This window comes from Chionomys nivalis, chromosome 24 (genome assembly GCF_950005125.1).
Source record: "Chionomys nivalis chromosome 24, mChiNiv1.1, whole genome shotgun sequence".
In the NCBI taxonomy this organism is placed as follows: domain Eukaryota; kingdom Metazoa; phylum Chordata; class Mammalia; order Rodentia; family Cricetidae; genus Chionomys; species Chionomys nivalis.
The window spans coordinates 45913380-45933848 of record NC_080109.1 but is presented as its reverse complement, the minus strand read 5'-3'; the positions used below and the strand labels follow the sequence as shown (position 1 = coordinate 45933848).

General features: G+C 40.6%; 1 protein-coding gene and 1 pseudogene across 5 annotated transcripts in view; both read right to left on the bottom strand.

Annotated features, from left to right (window-relative positions):
• Positions 1-20469, bottom strand: part of Nlgn1 (neuroligin 1) — an 872651-nt gene that overhangs the window by 84389 nt on the left and 767793 nt on the right. The window lies entirely within an intron of this gene.
• LOC130865863 (poly(rC)-binding protein 2-like) lies at positions 3143-4723 on the bottom strand (annotated as a pseudogene).

Below are 20469 nucleotides of genomic sequence, written 5' to 3'. Positions count from 1 at the left end.
CTTAGAGAGGGGCTTATTCCTGCCTCAACCTGACATGCCAGACTTCGTGGACTCCCTATGGGAGACCTTACTCTTTCTGAGGAGTGGATGGGGGTTTGGGTGGGAGGGAAGGTGAGGGGAGCAGGAGGAGAGGAGGGAGGGGGAACTGCGGTTGGTATGTAAAATGTAAAAAGCATTTAAATGAAAAAAAGGGCACATAAATACCTGGCTTTGACTTTCACACTCAGCTGGGCCAGGGTGAGGTAGTGATACTTGTTTCTACTGCATAATGAACTCACGTGGCCTCAAACAATGGGAGTGAGGCAGCCCAGGCAAATAACATAGCTTAGGAAAAGCAGGGGTCAGCCAGAGCATGGTAAAGTCAGGTACAGGCAGGTGTGATCTGTTGGAGCTCACAGGAAGGGAGGCTAGAGCACCAGGAAGGCAGTTCCCAGAGCAGGGTTAAGTTTAGAATATAAAAAGCAGATGATGGGAAGAATGAAATGAATTTTAAGTCTAAGAGTGGCAATGGTAGCCCAGCATGATAGTCTATGCCTGCAACGTAGCACATCAGAAATGAAAACTAGTGAATAAGGAGTTCAAGACCAGTCTTGGCTACATAGTTGAGTTCAAGGTCACTCTGTACTACATGAAATCCTGTGTCAAATTCCCTGACAATACCCTTCACACACACACACACACACACACACTGGGGGGGGGGGAGAGAGAGAGAGAGAGAGAGAGAGAGAGAGAGAAAGAGAGAGAGAGAGAGAGAGAGAATGGCAAAGGCAATAGCAGATTTATATCTTGGAGAGATTCTTCTAAGCACATTTTCCAGGATGAATGTGACCATTGTGGGAGCAGGAACAGCTTGAGACTATCCCAGGGGCATCCGGAGAGGTGCTGGAGAGGAAATGAGACATAAGACAAGCCTAGACAGCTAACTAGCAATAGGGCACAGACAATCCTAGACAGCTAACTAGAAATAGGGCACAGACAAGCCTAGACAGCTAACTAGTAATAGGGCACAGACAAGCCTAGACAGCTAACTAGTAATAGGGCACAGACAAGCCTGTGAACTCATATTCCTCTCCCACCCTGAGGGTGTTTCCATCATTGCCCCTACTCCTTCTATGAAATTTGCCTGTCTTAGACCCTTTACTGCGAGGTACACCTTAAAGCAGATAGCACCCTTAATATCTTCCTTTTCCGGTGATATGGCACAAATACCTATGTCTATGTCATCTGAGAGTATAGGAAATGAAGAATGCCAACTACTGACGCTGTTCATGTAACATCCCCACATGATTCATTCACACCATGAGCTTTAGAAACATGGAAGAGCTCATGTTTAGGTCCAGAACCAGAAGACAGAGGCAGGTAGAATCTCTGTGAGTTCAAGGCCAGCCTGCTCTACATAGTGAGACCTAGGACAACCGGAACACCAAAGTGGGACCCTGTCTCAAAAATTAATTGACTAGTTAGTTAAGTAAATAGGAAGAAAATGAAAGAGAGAGAGACTTTCATTTTTCCCCTTTGTCACATTACAATATCTGGTGGGTCAGTGAGAGTCCATGTGCATGGTTCTGCTAACACCCCTGTAACTCAAGATAAAGTTGAGAGCTGTCACTAGGCAGCAGGTACTTGGTGGCTGGTTTATTTTCAAAATAAAGAGTGCTACTTTAAGCAATTTAACCAATTCAATTTCATAAACTTTTTTTGCAGCAGGGATCCCAGTTAAGAGATTACTGTAACATTATCCAGGTGAAAAATGGTGTCCTACATTAAGGCAATGACAGTGCAAAAGATAAAGAAAAAGAAACAAGGTTGAAAAGTTTAGAGGACAGGATTTGTAGGTCTCATGAGTTAAGGGCATGAAACACAAAAGGAAGAGATCAGTACAGGATATGTAGGAAACTTACAATTGCCCCATAAATGATTGCATGGCCAGTGAAAGGTTGGCTGAAATTCCAACTGTATCCAGAGACATTCCTCCCTATGTTTCTCTCTTCTCTTTTCTCAGCTAACAAGCACTGAGTCAGGACCTTCTTACTACAAAGCAGACTCTCTTCTAGGTGTTCTGATATTATTATTGTCTTTGTCTTTCAGGGATTAGAGCCCAAAGGAAGATACGGAAGGGAAACTCGAACGACATAATGTGACAGTCTGCAGTAAAGGGAGCATGCTCGGTGTGCCAGGAAGGAGTGTGTAATCTGTATTGGGATTGGACGGCATAAGCAGTGCTTCTTAGAAGCATCTTCTTGATGACTTAATCCAGGGCTGCATCAGTTTGGGTAGCTTTGTGAATGTGAGGGCAGGGGAGAAGTAGATCTCAGGCTCTGGGGAGATTACTGAGAAGCCCTGTATGATTATTAGAATTGCCACATTGACAGGGTTGAGAATTGCCAGAAGACAAGACTCTGGGCATGAGTATGAACAATAATCTACATCAGGTGAATGGCAGTGTGGAGAACCCGCCCAGAATGTGAGTGGGCAGGAACCCTGGAACACATTAAAGATAAAGGCTAACAGAGCACAGCCATTCATCTTTCTCTGCTTTCTGAATTTAGGCACAAGGTGACCACCTGCCTCGTGCATCTACTAGCATGGCCTCCCCACCATGATGGACTATGAGAACAAATAAAGACACCTTTCCCTGTGACAGAAACTACACATAGCTCCTGAAACCCTGGAGTGTGAACGCGCGTGACTCGTCAGCGAAATTTCCTTTTGCTCCACATGAAGCAATGTACAGAACCCCTGGAAATTTGATAGCTTTGACAAGTTTGTAATACAGTGCCAATCACATGAAGATTGCTGGATAATACACACAAGAATTTCTTAGAATTCAGGTTTCCCACATGAGAAACAAGACTATTTAGCAACATAGAGAACCCATCAACTAAGCATGTCTCCAAAATCTCCTTAGATTCTTAAAAATCAAATGAGGTCAATAACGGATAGATGCAAGAGTTTTTAGATCATTTTTGTCACATTTATTAATTTTTTGTTGTGGGGAGGTGGGGGGAGCAAGCGTGGCACAGCACACATGCGGAGGTCAGTGGGCATTTTGTGAGAGTTGGGTTTCTCCTTCTACCGTAGAGATCCTGGGGATGAGACTCAGGTTATGGGCACAAATGTCTTTTTTTTTTTTTTGCTCCAGTCCATCTTTTAATTTTTTTTTTGAAAAATTCCTGACATTACAGAACTAAACTGAAATGTATTAATATTCCACTCTTACATTTCCATGACAAACAAAAATTCATGAGCCAAAAAAACAAAACCCCAAAAAAAGGAAAAGGGGGGAGAAGCTTATAAAACTAAATATGGATATCTCAGAGTAACTGCTGAACAGAGAAAGAATTAAAACGCTTTTAATTAAAAAATCATGAGTGGATGATAAAGTGTGTAGAAACTGAAAATTTACAAACTATTTAAAACCTGGAATCGCTGACTGTTCAGAAACTACACAGATGGATCATGGGTGGTGGTGAACAGCAGAAAGGGATTATAGGTGAATCTGCACTGTTCTAGCTGCTCCCCATGCCACCTGTCTCCGAGGAAAGCCTGACATTGATTAGATACTGAGCCAGGCTGATGCTGGCAGCAGACCCAGTGATGGTGACCTGCCTATCAGTAGATCTTTCCACTGGGTTTGCAATTTTGATCTGCGCCCCAGACATCTGACGGATCTCATTGATTTTGGCGCCCTGACGCCCAATTATGCAGCCAATCAAATCATTTGGAATGGTGAGTTCATGAGAAGTAGTTTGAGCAGATGCATCCAAATCTGCCCAATAGCCTTTCACCTCTGGAGAGCTGGATTCAATGCCACTGAATCTGGTGTTGCCATGGGTCATGGGAAAATGAGACTGTTGCATTGCCAATTGGTGCAGCTTGGTCAAACCTGGCTGTGGAATGGCATACTGTCCTTGAATGGTATAGGCCTGACCACCTGCAAAGATGACTGGAGAACTCGAGGGCTTGGGCAGGTACGGGATGGTCACGCCCTTCGGGGGGGGGACTGGGAGAGAGTCTCCAACATGACCACACAGATCTGTTTGACACACTCAATGATGGATTGCGGGATGCCAGCAATAGTGATTGCCCGCTCAGTTAAGTTGGGGAGCATATCCCCTGCCACCTGGACCTGAGCCCCTGTACTCTCTCTTATTTCCTTGATCTTGCAACCACTTTTTCCAATGAGAGAGCCACACTGACTAGCAGGGACCACGAGCCGTAAGGTAACTGGGGGTCTGCTGACAGCTGTGCTATTGGTCATAGAGCTGCTTATGTCCTCTTCCAGTTTATCAATGATCATAGCAAAGGCTTTGAAGATGGCATTAGTCGGTCCAGCCGGTGATAATTCTCTCAGGACAATTCCCTTCTGAGATGTTGATACCTGCACCACTCTCCTCGCGCATCTTCTTAACAGATTCTCCTTTTTTTCCGATGATACTGCCAACTTCCTTTCCATGCATAAGTAGCCTAATAGTAAGAGTGACATTTAATCCACCTTCAATCACACCGGTGTTCATGTCTAGTAGTTACAGGGAGCTGGACTTTTGAGTGGTCAAGTCTTTGGTCACGGGTGGGAGTGAATGCCAAAACTGGAGGCGCGAGTCAACTGAGGGGAAAAGGGGAGCAGGCGGGAAGGGGAAGGGCGGGAGGCCGGGGGCGGAACAATAGGGGCGGGCGGGAAGGCGAGGGGGGCCCCCGCTGGCGGGCGGAGGAGGGGGGTGGAGGAGGAAGAAGGGGAAAGAGACCCCGGGGCGGGTGGAGGGCAGCGGAGGGCGGGCGGCCGGGCGGAAGAGGGCGCAGGCTGCGGCTGCTCCGGTTGCTGCCTCTGCTGGTCTGGGCCACAAATGTCTTTATAATCTGAGCCATCTTGCCAAACCTGAGAGTTCTTATTTTTCAAAGAGTTGACTGATAAATAAGTTATTTTCTAGATTTACTCTATATGAATGAAGTATGAGGGAGGAAATGACAACACAGTCAACACTCATTCAAGCTGCCAGTACCTGTAAACTCCTTCCAGAATCCATGTCACCTTTTGATATCACTATAAGACATTCTTCTGTGAACTCCTCAGGGAAAATATGCACCAGTCTATGCTCCCTTTGTTAGTCAAATCACTCCACAGATCCTTCTCATAGTAAATTGCACCAAATGCTATAGCTTGTGGAACAGAGAAAGAAATCACTGAAAACAGACCTAGTCTAAGTCATCTATAGCACTGTTTCCTTTTGCAAAGGAAGGGACCATGTCCAGTGATGTCATTGGCCTTGATGGTTTTTTTTCTCATCCCCCCCACCCAACAAATGCTAACAGGAACTTCCTTTTTCATTGTGTTTAAGTATTTTTGCTCTTTGTAATGCTTCTTTCACTCCTCTGCCTTCTCACTTAACTAAAAGAACAGATTGTGTTTGCTTCATATAGAAATGGGAGCAGTAAACATAAACAATACTTGACAGCCCTTTTATTTTATTAAAGAAAAATAAATGGTCTCCCTGCATCAATTTGGGATTATACTGCTATCATTCTGCCATTGTTTGAGAAAGACCATTCATCTTAATTCACTGCACCACTAAGCAGAGATCAGCAATGACTTCTGGATCTGGTTCTGTAGGAAATGGACATTGACTAAAGAAATTCATCAGAGGACAGCATTCTGGGCATTGTGTCTTAGAGTCAGAGAACAAAGAAAACTTCCATTCTGAAATTACTGGAGAACTTGCACAAAACAAGAGATCTTTTCTAAAGCACTATCTTTAGAAGTTATCCCTAGAAATAACCACTCACTTCTAGAGTTAAAAATACCCATTTAGGGGCTAGGGATATGGTTCACCTCGATGCAGTAGCTGAATATGCATGAGGACTGAAGACTAATCTGAGAATCCATATTAAAAAATCATGGGTGACATTGCAAACCCATAACTCCAGAACCAAGGAGAAAGATACAGGAGGATCCCTGGGACTTACTGTCCAGCTAGCCTGGATGTTCTGGTGAGCTCAAAGTTCAGTGAGATACCCTGTCTCAAAGTAGAGAACAACTGAACATGTTCCAGAAATCAGGGACAATTTCCCAATGCTTTCACATGCTCGCTCACTTGCGCTCGCTCTATCTCCCTCTGCCTACAAACAAATACTCGTCTCTTTCACAAAGAATGTTTTATGCTTGTTTTGCCACAGATTCTTGAGTTTCCAGGGTTAATACAGTAATTATTAAAAATCTATAAAACAAATAAGTCAAGGCTACATATATTGATAGCATCCTAAAATTTCTTTTGCTAACAGCTCACAAACAATATTAACAGAGTAGCAATTGCAGTCTGAGAAACTAAAGCTATTTGCCTGGTGTTTCATCTGAGCCACATCTACAACCTGCTTATGCACAAATATTTTTCATTATTCAACTATGTTGCTACACTATAATTTTTCCCCCACTGTATCCACCAGCCCTTTCTCAAACTTATAGTAGATTACAACTATCTACTCATTTTTGGCCAATTGTTGTGCTCATAGTATTCTTAAAAGTACACATGGACCTTGGAATCCCATTGTTTCCTACATAATTAAGACAACAAGGTACCTTCTAATATAGCCAAAAACTCAGTTTTATCTAAGATTTAACTTGCTAGTTCACCCTAAGAGAGATTAAACATGGATCTACATAGGAAGGTGAAAAAGACAAGATCTCCTGAGTAAACCAGGAGCATGGATGTCACAACAGAGGTAGAAAGGGAGATAGGAGGACAGGAGAAAGTGGAGTGTAGGCCCATATTTCTGTATGGCACAAGAGCCATTAGCCCCGTCTGAGCTGATCACGTAATTCTGCAGACAAGCTGTCTCTGTCTAACAATAGCCAGGATGTACTACACCTAGTTTCTTTTGTTATAAATGTAGATTACCTGAGAAAAGATGTTGGCTTAAGCTGATGACTTAAGAGTAAAGAGGTTTGGTGCTTTCTCCCTTTGTAACTTGGAGGATGTCTTATAGAGATGCTAATTCATGGCCTACCTGTCTGCTAGCATACAGGTAGACGCAGACATGACTTGAGCCCATGCACCTGGTTGCCTAGGAGACAGCCTAATGTGTTTTCCCGCTCAATTGATGTGATGATATATAAGGTGTTTTGGAGAATAAACGAGAGATCTTTGGAGAGAGATCTTGCCCTTCCATGATGACCGTGTAAACTGCGTCGGTTTATTCCTCGCGACTCCGTTCCAGTCCAGTTAAGGAATCTGTGTTGGACCCACACAGGCCCCGACAGTGGAGAAAAATATATAACTCAATAAAAAGAATAAAAAATAGCAAGAATCCATTTTAAATTGAAGATAGCATTTCCTACGGAATAAACTTGGCCTTCCACTGCCGGATATTTAAGAAATCAAATGACAATGTTTGGTTTATAACTATTATTATCATGATCCCTACTGGCAACAACCACCTCTGCCTTAAAAAATTATCTGCAAATGACGACATGGTAGCTACAGTGAGGTAAATTCTGTATTCTTGTTTTTTCTTCTCACATCTACCACAGAATGCAGTCATGACCTTGGGAAAGCCACTGAAGTATGTTTTCTTTCTCATCTCTTTAAAGATAATAGCATCTCCTTATTGTCTCCTCCAGTGATAAGTGTGGACACCAATAACCATAAAGAACTCATTGTGTTTCCTGGCAGCCAGGCTGAGTCTGAATGCAGAGTATTTATGAAATAATGCATGCTTTAAGCTTGTGCAAAGACAAAGTCTTCATAGAGTGTTTTGGATAAAGAAAACACAAAAAGCCTATAAATCATCTTTCAGTACTCATTTTTCTAAGGTACTCCTGTGTCCTCCAGATCTCTATGCTATTAGTCTGAATGAAAGACCTGAAGAAAATTTAATATTCTTGAACTTAGCATTCAGCTGTGGCTTCCCACGAAATACTTACTTCTACTTTAAGCACTGGCTTTACTGCTCCTAATGGGGGATTTGCATTTGTTCTAAGATTACAAATAACAATTATGCCAAAGCAATTACTCGTAACCTCAATTTGTAGCTCTCACTTGCAGCAGGACACTTTCATCTGTTCCATTCATTTTCATTTTCATTTTGGCCTGGAGGCATTTCTAAATAAATCAATCACAGTAGACGTTGGAATGGGTCTATTGAATAACACCTAGGCTGACTAAACAGATTGTGGGAAGAATACAGAAAATTATAACTATAATGCAAATGAAAAAAGGCATATTTCTGTGGTCAGGTATCTGAGTAAATCAAGAGAAAAAGCTTTTGCTCTGGAGTACCTAGGGAGGCCTCTGTTCTTCCATTCATAATCATAAGCATTTTATATGGAAAATAAAAAATAATGTACTGTTTATTCTATAAAGAGCATATACTGCCTTCACAAAGAACCTAAGTTGAGTACCTGGTATCTGTGCTACTTTTCTCACAGCTCCAGCTGCAGGGGTTCTGATAGCTTCTGGTCTCCATTGGCAGTGTACCTTTGTCCACCAACATATGCACAGACACACGGACACGCTGATACACACACACAGAAAGAGGGGGAAAGAAAGGGGGAAACCCTTAAACAACAAAAATATTCAGGGACCCGGGATGGCCCATTGATTAGGGAGCTTGCTTCTCTGCCCTTTCAGAAGACAGCAGTTTGATTCCAACACCCTTCATGGAGCTGACCTAGGACCTCCACATAGATGTTACAGTTGTCTGAATTGGTCTTCATGTGAGACTTCTAACAGTGAGAGCAAGGGATGTCTATGACTCTGTTGCCTGCTTTTGGGACCCATTCCTCATGCTGGATGGTCAAACCCAGTTTTAACAGAAGAGGAGGTGCCTAGTCTCGCTGCAACTTGATATACCATGACTGCCTGATACCATAGGAGGCCTGCATGTATACGAAGAGAAACAGGAGGGGAGGAATGGATGGGGACAGGAGTCGTGAGGGGAAGTGGAGGGAACCTGGGGCAAGGAGTGGGTAGAAAAAATTTGACTGAGTTGTAAAATCAATAGATAGATAGATAGATAGATAGATAGATAGATAGATGATTGATAGATAGATAGATAGATAGATAGATAGATAGATAGATAGATAGATAGACAGACAACAACAATAAAAAGAAAATAATTTATTGGAGTAGCAGGCCTACATCTAAAAGCTCTGAAATATTTTCCAAGTTTTGAATAAAGACCACACACAAAAATGCAGTTTGCATGTATCCCTCTTATGAATGATTAACTGCACTTTTCAGCAGATTAATGTACCAGAAATGCTTAACTTGTCATAGTATGAGCCTCCTGCTTTAAGCATGGCCAGATTACACATTGCTGTGTTCCATGTAAGTTAGCTTCAAGCACATTAAGGTTCAGGCAGCCCCATCCTCATCCCTTCCATTAAGGGAAGGCATTTGCTATCCCAGGGACTGTCTTTTCTGTCCACGAGTGATGTATTTAACTGTGGCTACAATGCGTGAAAAGTGACTGTGTGGCCGCATGGGCACACTTGAAAATGAGTGCTTTTAAGTTTTAGGCCAAGGTGAAGGCTTTTCCGGGTCTGTTCTTTGGACAATAGTGTTTATCCTACAGTTACTGTTCTTTCAGTGGCCTTCACTGGAACAAACAGAACATTTGCACCCTTCCTAAAAGAAGACAGAGTGAGGAGCTGAGGTGTTCTCCTTCCCAGAAGCCAGAGTGAGGAGCTGAGGTGCTCTCCTTCTCAGAAGGAAAGCAATACAGTACATAAGGGAACGTCACGTCTGCAAGGAACTGCTTTCTATAAATGCAGATACTCTTGCTCTTACCCAACCTAGAGTTGTTGTTTTAATATCATTGGCAATTTATTTTATTATATATGTGTGTGTATGTAGAAATCACATCACAGTTGCAGTAATTAGTAAAAGTAATGATTTAAACACTGAAGATAATTACTTTAAAAATCCTGGATGTTGGTATAAGCCACAGGATTAAGAAGATTTTTATATGAACATTTCCTTCTATAATTTGTATGAATAAATTTAATAAATCTCCATCCACATGGGAATTTTTCTAAAAATGATACAATTTTTGAGTCTAATATCTCAACCTGTTTTGCAAATAATATAGGAAAGCACCATATTTGATGAATTTGACTTAAGCAAACACATGGTTAGAAAAAGTAATGATAGGAGAATATGAAGTACAAAATCCCTCTTCCCAACATGGCATGGCCCTGGCAGGTCAGGACCCAACCATGCTGATATGGGACCCTCTAAAAACATCACATGCTTCTGTATTAACCCTGTCATGATCATTGAGAACAGGATGTCCATTGATTCTGTTGATACTGTCCTTGTGGTATTTCCTTCCTATGTGATGAGCCCCAAGCACCCCATTCTGCCCTAAGCATATGTTTTCCCATTAATTCCCTGTATAAATGCAGGGAGCTCAAGACAGTACTATTTTCATATATATATCTTTGAAAATCTTGCATACATCACAGAAGAATTTCACTTTAGTAAGATACTTTTGAAATTATTTATAAATTCCCAAATCTTCTACCAGGGATCAGTTCTAAGGGTTACTAGGTACCACAAGATTCTAGAAATAGAATTTTACTGGTAATTTTCAATGCTATATACGTGTCACTGAATTAGACAGTGGTCTTTTAAAAGAGCAGAGAATTCCACAGATGGTATCTGGTCCAGTGGAGAAAACCCTTATGAGTCAGTTTTAGAGTTGTGACTTTAATTTTCTTTCTATGGATCATATCAGAACCTGGAACTTCACAGGTAAACAAATAAAGATTATTATAATAACCAAAATGATTTTGAAAGACGGGAATAAAATCATTTCATGGCATGTACTCGGGACCCTGACATCTACAACACGGGGTATTGAGCCCCTAAAACTTGGGCTGAGGTCAGAGATTGGTGTGTAGAAGGAGCTGCAGGCCACTTCCCACCTCCCGGCCCCTGCACAGCTAGCTTTACCCAAAATAATTACATGGAAACTATATTCATTTAAACATTGCTTGGCCCATTAGTTTCGGCCTCTTTTGGCTAATTCTCACATCTTGCTTTAACCCATATTTAGTAATCTGTATAGCACCACAAGGTTGTGGCTTACCGGGAAAGATCTTAACCTGCTTCCGTCTCAGAGAGGAGAGGCATGGTGTCTGCCTGAATTTGCTTCTTTCTCCCAGTATTCTGTTCTGTCTACTCCGCCTACCTAATTTTCTGTCCTATCAAAGGCCAAGGCAGTTTCTTTATTAACCAATGAAAGTAATACATAGATACATGACCCTCCTCCATCACTGGGGTTAGGGGAGGGTTCTGAGTTATTGGAGAGGAAGCATTTGAGGAAACAGAACCCATCCAGTCTGGGTATGATGCAATATTGCAACTTTTAACCCTAGTGTTGCATGATTTACAATGCTGGCATCATAAAAACTTGGAGGAAATGATTGTGAACTCATTCGACCCACTTTTATTAGCAGTCTCAGAAAGGAATTAAGGGTTTTAATATTTATTTTTTCAATTCAAGGACCTTTTAATGCACATGATTAGTTATTAGATAATGTTAGGAAGAAGTTTACAAGCTCACATTCTAGGAAGTCTTTTTCTTTGCCAGTGCTGTAAAGTGTGCCACTGACTGTCTGTTTTAGCAAGCAGAGCCTGTAATAGAAATTGATGTCAAGGACACTAAATTGGGACAAAAGAAGTAACAGACTTTCTCCTAAAATTTATTTTATTATGGTGCCGTTTAATCTGAGGATAAAGAAGAGGGAATTTGGCAAATTAAATTACGTATTTAAACCTATTCAAGCCTATGCTTTTCACACAATTCAATTAAATTATTAGCTTTAGTGCTATGAACAAATAATAATATTTCTAGATTCATTTTAAAAATACCTGATTTATTCATTATTCTCAAAAGCATAATACTGTTGTACATTTCAAATTGATATTTTTTTGAGGAAAGGAAAACTGGAATTTCAAGGCTCAGCCATTTTTTATTTCACATATACTTTTATTACATACATTAAAATCCTACTGGCCATCAAATTTAAGTGTGGCTGACAGGGCTCGATTAGTTTTTCTTGACAAAATTGCAAATTTCATTTTATAATTTGCTTGGAAAATAGACACCTATATATATTTTTTAGTTCAGTGATTATTCTGCTTCCCAAACAGGATAGACCCTGCAGGATATATGGGCTAGAAAGCATAGAGCACATTACAGGGGAACAGAAGCACATGGCACAATGGGAACATTCACCTTCATTAGATTGGCCTGATTCCTTTGTGAGTTATAAGGGTTCGAGTCCCCTACCTTACAAAAAGAAAAAAAGAAATTCTATAAACAATAACACCTTATGTATAATTCAAGAAAGAGCTAAAAAGTCTATGGAGTTTTTTTTACTTATTCATATCTTTTTCATAGCATATCTGGCTATCATTGAAACTTAGAACAAATTTATGGACCAGGCCAGTTAGAAGCACTTTCTCTCTTCCAGCCTGTAGATTGGTGCTGTAATACAACAATCCACCCTGGAGTCAGGCCGACATGCTGATGGATCTCAGCCGTGAATCATCCACACACTGCTGAGCACTTAAGACACCATCCCCAAGATATAAAGCAAAACAGTGGGTGGAACTAAAGAGTACAGAAATAAGTCTGTCTGGATTATCTCCTAAAGATGTGATCAAGGAGCACTGAGGGTAAAAACGCTAATGAACTCATTAAACAAATCTTAAAGAGGCCACAGAGGGTGAAAAAATATTCCGTGTTCTAACTCATTTGCAAATATATTTGGTGTCTTAGAGATGCAATCTGAGTTTGATGAGAAAGATTGGGTTTAGAAATGTTCATTGATTATGAATGAAGTTTTATAAGAAGAATAATTTTGATTTACTTATTTAGTCACAACCAGGGGTCAAGCTGGTCAAGCGCTGAGCTTGGACCACAGAGACTGGTGGCTAAAAGTGCATTACTTCCTAACCTGCCCAGAGCTGATCCTCCAAACTCCTGATAAGTGTTCTAGCTGAATAAACAGACCACCTTTTAGTTGGTAGTAAGCCTGCCGTAGATGGTGATGTTACTAAGGACTTCAATAATAGTTTATTGTCATCTGTTCTCTATCTTAAGGTGAGGATTCACAGAACTGTGAACTCAGTGCTAACAAATAGCGTTTAAAAGGTGAGACTCTGGCCTGCACTTTATGTCTAGCGTGAGAGACAAAAGATTTCTATCCATCTTTATCTTGAGGCTGAACGTCAATGAAATAATATATACACCCCACCCCGAGTCTGAGAGAGAACATGTGACAATCAATGGAATTGGTCATCAGCAGAATTAAATGCAGTATTTTCATTTCCTTTGTCCTCTCCCCATTTAATCAGATGACTCTTCATTGAATCAATAACTATCATAGGTTCACCAGAGGTTAACTCATGGACAGCTCACATACTCACAAAGGCAGATCTATCACGGAAATATGTTAGAGCTGTCTGATTTTCCAGTGTCCACTCATGCTCAGAATCCACAGCTACTCTCTATGTGACAGCAATTCAATAACCTCCTCAGAAAATGCCAAAGTTGAGTTTAAAAGAGGGAATAAAAACTTTGACTAAATTTAATTGTAAAATAGAGAGTTGGACATGATTTAGGCTGTAGCGGTTGGTATTAGAAAGCAGAACAAAGGGTAATGGTGTTATTGACTATTTTCTTCATGAATGAGAAAGTAAGAAGCAGCTGTTGTTTCGGGGAAGCCAATTGTCATAGTGCCTAAATGGTGAGAATTTATACCACTGGAGTCAACCCATACTAAAGCACTCAGTTTCTATGTGGATGGGCCACGTTGACAGATGCATGAATGGTACCACAGTCTGGTAACTGTCTCAGATTCATAAGGACTAAGGGGCTAATCATAGCCTAGAGAAGGGGGGAAAATCCTAAGATGAACTTGAGCATTTGTGGGTAAGGAGTGACTGAATTTTTTTTTTTTTCTAAATTGTTCAAGAACTTGAGGCTGTGACATAAGAATGGTTCTGCAGGTCAAACCATTGCTCAGTTTAGAATCTAAATTGTCCAGAACTACATTTAGCTTTACTTACATATGGGTATCAAAGGGTCAGCTGGTACTGTTTGCTGAACTGAATGGAGGTGGTTCCTACTTTAAGAGATTGGAGGAGTCCTGAAAGTAATCTGGCTTTAGGCATCCTGCTGCGGTGGAGTCAGGCAGAGATGATAGGGTTATGATGACGAAAACCTTGATTCACAGTAAATCACCTTTTTGTACCAGCACATATAAAGCCACACACTTATTGATCACATAGTAGGTACTCCATGAATAGCTTGTTCCCTTGGTTCTCTGCCAAAGCGACTTAGGTCTGCACACAGTCCAGACAAAACATTCTCTTCCCTTGGGAAAGGCTATGATGTGGTGGGGATCTCTCGCAGTGGATTTGACTTTCTGGTGAATTGCTTTCATTGTTGATGTATTTCTAAACTCATTAATAAAGATGTTAGCATGGAGCTGTCTATCACAGATTGAAACCTGATAGATACCATAGTGCTTTGTCTCACTGAATAGAAAAGAGAAAAGAGCGAAGGCTGTTGGAGAAGCAGGTGTGATTTTTCATAGTGGTATGGTTGCTGGTAAGCTGATCCTGCTCTGGTATATAACAGTTTATTCATGCTTGTGCAAACAGTCTTAGAAAGTTCAGTGGTACAGTTGCACACACACACATGCACACACACACACGTGCGCGCGTGCACATCATGAAAGTCCCAGGAAGACGTATTTGGGAAGAAGGGTTTCAGTGGGAGATGACAGGTGATGAGAGAGTAACCAGAAGAAGAAAGAAAATGACCAAAATTCATTATGTACATGTATAGAAAGTGCATAAGACAAAATTAAAAATGAAATGCAAACTTGTTTAAGATTTGCTAATATCTTCTCATAAAAACATTGTGTTTGGAGGAGTCAAATATTATAAAATTGACATTGCAATCTTTAGAAGTTAGCTCGATTATGGAAATAACCAGGCTAGCTAAAAGATAAAGCAATTATATTTTTATTTATTATGAGGGAAAAACTCATGAAACAAGAGCAAGAAGTCCAGCTCAGCTATGTTGGGAAGGAACCACACAGAGAGAGGGCACCTGGGCCATGCGCCTGTTTTTTTCTCCGGTCCCAAAAAGCCACAAGCTTACTTGGTTCTACCTCTTAAAGATAATTGGTTAACAAAGCTTCCCCATCAGCAGTTATGTACTTAAGATAATGTCAATTTTAAATGTTATTATGTTGATTTGATAAGAACACTATAGAGAGCACTAATAAGAATTGCTTCTAACAACTGATTCAAAGGAAGTCAAATACAAATCCTAAAATTGTACCCCATATGATACCTTATATATTGCAAAATACTTGTGCAAATGTTCTCACTTGATGCATAAGTTCAACAAAACAGAAGGCATATATATGAATGTGGAGGACTATTTGATGTGGGAATGCTCAGGTAGGTAGGATGGTGTGTATCGGTCAGGGTCAGGAGAAGATGATCTCCATTCTGTCTGCTCAGGGAGATTAAACAATGGAAGAAACCACGTGAGCTGGCTGAAGCTAACTAAGTGCAGAGATGATTTGATGGGACTTGATCGCTGGGTAACAGCAGCAACACCAGGAATGAGCACAACAGATACGCAGTCAGGGTGCAGGGAGATGGTTCGGTTTTTCCACTGTCTGCTGCCGAAGAATGAGGACCCAAATTTGACATGTAGAACCAACCTGAAGAAAAAAAATCCTGGCACAGTTTCACTTGCCTATAATCTCAGCACTAGAGAGGCAACAGTGGGGCTTGCTGGCCAGCTAGTCTAGTTTAATTTGTGAGTCATGAGATCAGCAAGAGACTTTGTCTCACAAAATAACCCAGAGCTAAGGAGGAAAACATCCAATAGTATCTTCCATATTTCATGTGCATGAACATATGCATGTATGGACAATGCCCGAGCATGTGCACTTGCACACACAAACAAACATAAATACAAGAGGAGAGAGAGAGAGAGAGAGAGAGAGAGAGAGAGAGAGAGAGAGAGAGGTGTCTGCTCATAAATAAGGTGTCAGGAACAAGTAAAGATGAAGGTCACTTGTAAGAAGATGATATTACAATGGGGAATTGTGGGAAAACGGGAAGGAGAGAGGATTAGTATGAATTAATGCCAGCACCTTTAATCTCCTGCTGTGCACTGTCCCTAAAGATGCAGCATATCAGTAAGCACACTCAACCTCACAAAACCCTTTTGTAATACATGCTCTTGTCAGAATGATTGGATTAAGTGTGAAATGCTAAGTGTTGTTCAGGAACTTGGCACTTAAGGGACCAAATTAACCAAATCGGAGTTCTCATTGATCCTCCTGTTTATTCCCTTTCTAGGGAGGATGTGGGAGCAAACATTTAGTGAGCAAGCATACTGCTTCCAGCAGAGTGCTGGGCCTTGAGTTACCTCCAAAATATTTCTCCGAGGAATGAAGAGGAGTGTGAAGAGAGCAGCAGCCCCCCAGGAGGCCCCAGGAGGCCCCAGGAGCGGGGAAAATCCACCAGAGGAGAATGGTGTCCTTAAGGCTCTAGTTTAATGCAAATCTTTTGTAGCTGAGGGCTACTGTGCTTTTAACAAAAAGAAACAATGCCTAAACAACAGAGTAATCACTTGTATAAAATAAACATTCTTTTTGTTGTTACTGTTATTTGCTTGCTTGTTTGGTTTGCTGTTTGAGGAGAATACAGATGTACTTCAGAGATGGCAAGCCTCTAGACAGACAGGAGGGCAACTTCACAAACTGAGGGGGAACAAAAGGCAGAATGCTAGTGTTGCAAAATATCAACAGTGGAAAAATCTCAACGTTCTCCACATAATTTATAACTGCTTTTGTAAGTGTAAATGTCTGAAATTACTTGTTCCAAGAGAGACTAAAGACTTCTTTTTGGGAAAAGCATGAGAGAATGTGAATTTGGGGGTTGTGGGAGGTAAAAGAAAATCATCCATGCTAACCCTCAACAGGCAGGCTGAATGCAGGTTCTTTGCGAAATAGAAAAATCCCACAAGAAATTGATTTCATGTTGCTGAGTACAAGAATTCATGGTACAGTGCCCTGTGGCTGAGATTTAAAAGAGGGAGGCCAGTTTCCCTGGGGGCTGTCAAGGTGCTTGTTAAATCCCACCAAAGGTTAGGAGGCACAGGAGAGCTGCGGTTATTGGTTCCTGGCTGGAAAGCATGAGGCTTGGGAGGTGGTGACTCACCTTGATGTCTCCAGTGCTAATAAGCTAAGGAGTCAGAGCAGCGGCCTAACTGGGGAAGCCAGGGGCTCCCCTGCTGCTGCCTCTCTGCATTACCTTTTCTTCCAAGTCGGTTCCTCTTCTCAGGTCTTTATTTTCTTCCTCATCTTCTTAAAAAAAAACAAAGAATCTCTTTTTCCTGTCTCCCATTTCTGAACTCTTTGCGTAACTATTTATCTGTTAGTTGATTTGTATGAATCAGAAATGGAGTTGTTGCCTTCAGTGAATCCACAGCCAATCTTGTGATAGTATACTTCGAGCTAATGTTTTTTAGTGTGGTGTGTGTGTGTGTCACCTCGAGTCCTCCAGAAGTCATACTATGGCACTATTGGGCTGGACAATGTGATTTCTACTTAAAAGCAAAGAACAACTCCAGTAAGTTTAACAGTATTAAATTGTTACTACAAAGACTGATAATGCAGCAAATGAGTCAGAAAAGAAGGGAAAGAGTGAATCCAAGAGATTGTCTTAGAGACCTTGATGTTTCTCTTAGACCTTGTATTAGGCTTCCTTCACAGTGATAAAATACATTGATGTAAGCCGTTTGGGGAGGAAAGGACGTATTTCAGCTTATGCTTCCTGGCAACAGCTTGTCACTGAGGAAAATCAGAACAGGAACTCAAAGTAGAGAACTGGCAGCCGAAACTAAAGCAGAGGCCATGGAGGAGGACAGCATAGGCTTTCTCCACCTAGCTTGTTAAACCTACATTTTTAACACCCAGGACCACCCGCTCAGGGGTGGCACCAGAAATAGTGGACTGAGACCTACCACATCAATTATTAACCAAGAAAACGCCCCCTCAGGCTTCCTCACAGGTCAGTAAAGGTGATATTTTCCCATGTGAAGTTTCCACTTCCCAAAGAGTCTAGCTTGTGCCAAGCTATCAAAAGCCTAACCAGGACACCTGATATCTCTGCACGACTCCCGTTCTGTTTCAGTCTTCTTGCTTCCTCCCTATGCTGGACAAACATTAGCTAGAAGTGATGACCAGGACAGATATTTACAGGCAGGGAAAGAGTTCAGGATGCAAATACAAGTTTCTCGAAGCTTTCAGAGGCAAAGGAGTCATTTACAACCGATTTATCAAAACCCTCCAGCTCTAGATACACACATGTCTATTGAGGATGACCAAGGTACTACCTTTTTAGTCTCATTTCAGCTTCTGTGGGGTGGCAAACAGGTTACATCAGCAATTGCTTATGAGAAAGTTTCAAGCATATTTTTAAAAATGGGTATCAGAATATTCTACTTATAATACAGAAGATAGTATGATACTTTTCTAGTATTTCTGTTAAATAATGTGAATTGAAATACATGTTAAACTGAAGTATAAAATACATTATTCCTCTTTTCCCCTACTACATTTATTGTATGGCCCCATAAAAAGGAAATGCTTTAAAAGTCCTAATTACACTGGCACTTGTGTCTATTTTCTTGATTGGATAAGCATGTTGTTTCGAAACATCTGTGAGTATAAATTCTCTAAAATCTTCTTCACAGCACTTTGGTCAAATTTGGCTTTTCATTAAAGCACTGTGTTCTCTACAACACATCATATATCCTCAGGTCAATGACCTACCAAGAGCTTTTGAAAGTCTTCTATTGATTTAATATGGAATAAATATTCAGGATTCTTAGCTTGGCATGGTGGCATATGCCACCCATTCCAGTACTTGGTGTATGGAGACAGAAGGATCAGAAGTTCAAAGTCAGTTTTAGGTACCTAGTTAGCTTGAGTCCAGCTTGGGTTATATGAAACCGTGTCAAAATACTAAAGATAGAGATAGATAGATGATGATAGATAGATAGAGATAGATAGATAGATGATAGATAGATAATAGTTAAAATAAGAGTACAGTATATTTTTTATCAGAAATACATATTTTTTAAATAAACTCTACTTATATTAAGCTATATGTGTTCTTTTAATAAAACCTTAAGGGCTAGAAAGATGATTGAGGAGTAAAGAGCTCTTGCTGCTTTCTCAGCTCTTGCTGAGTTCAGTTCCTATAATCCGTGTCAGGTGCCTCTTACCAGATTCTTGCCACTGCTTTACATGGCTAGTTAGTTAAAGTTGGAGTGTTTCTTCCCATACTCTACAGCTACACTACTTAAAATCTCAGAGGCATGCCTCAAGCCTCAACTCCCCCTGTTCATGTTATCTTGGAAAGGTATTTAAAGTACTCTAGCTAACTTACAAGTAGAGATAGAGACATTCTCAGGGAAGAGACGCAGACCTCAGGCTCATTTGAAACCGCTTATGGAGAGATTGCTCTAAGGTCTACTTTGATCTCTGAAAACACTGCAGACGGTCTTTACAATAAAGAAATGAACACAGACTTCAGTTTCCTTATTTCTTTATTCATCTCAATGCTACTTTAGTCATTTTGCAAGTTCCTTCTCATTTCCATGGCGATTTATGTCACATAGGACTTACGCAATATAAAGCAACTCTAGCTAGGGAGACAATTCTTTTGTATGAAAATGAGAATTAAATGAAAAAAATTCCATCCACCCCTAGTAGCCTTGTTATTTGACATATCATTGAAACCCCAAAACAGACGAGTATGATTTTCCCGTATCGTCTAATGAAAAGTTCGCAAGCATATTTTCACTATGTATTGTTCGCAAATGCTTCAACGTCCCCTGACAAATGGTCTGTAGAAAAATCTCGAAAATCTTCTCTCGCCGTGCTACAGCTTAAAAGATTCATGCCATCAAATAATGCACCTCAAAGGCTAATGTCTGCTCTCCAAATTTCAAATACTGTAGCCTAATAAAAATTTAAAGAGTAGGAGCTCCTCCCCAGAGAGCAGCTGTCAAGACTTTCTTAAAAGAAAGAAACATAAACAGCCTCTACCTAGCGTGCTGATGTCTCAGTGTAGAGGAGAGACAGAGTGAGGGCAAGGATTTTTTAACAGAGAAAATATTCAAGTTGTGCTAGTTGATGCTAAAATAATATATTTTTAATCTCATAATAAGTATGCATTAAAAATATTCCAAATATCTTAGGTGTATTTATGAAGGGAAAATTAAAATCTTTGTGTAAATGCATATATAGATATCATACATATGCATGTCATAAATACATATAATATGCATATATTTATACCTGTAAGCATACACAGACCAGACATTTGTGCACTAACATACACATGCACTCATAACCTC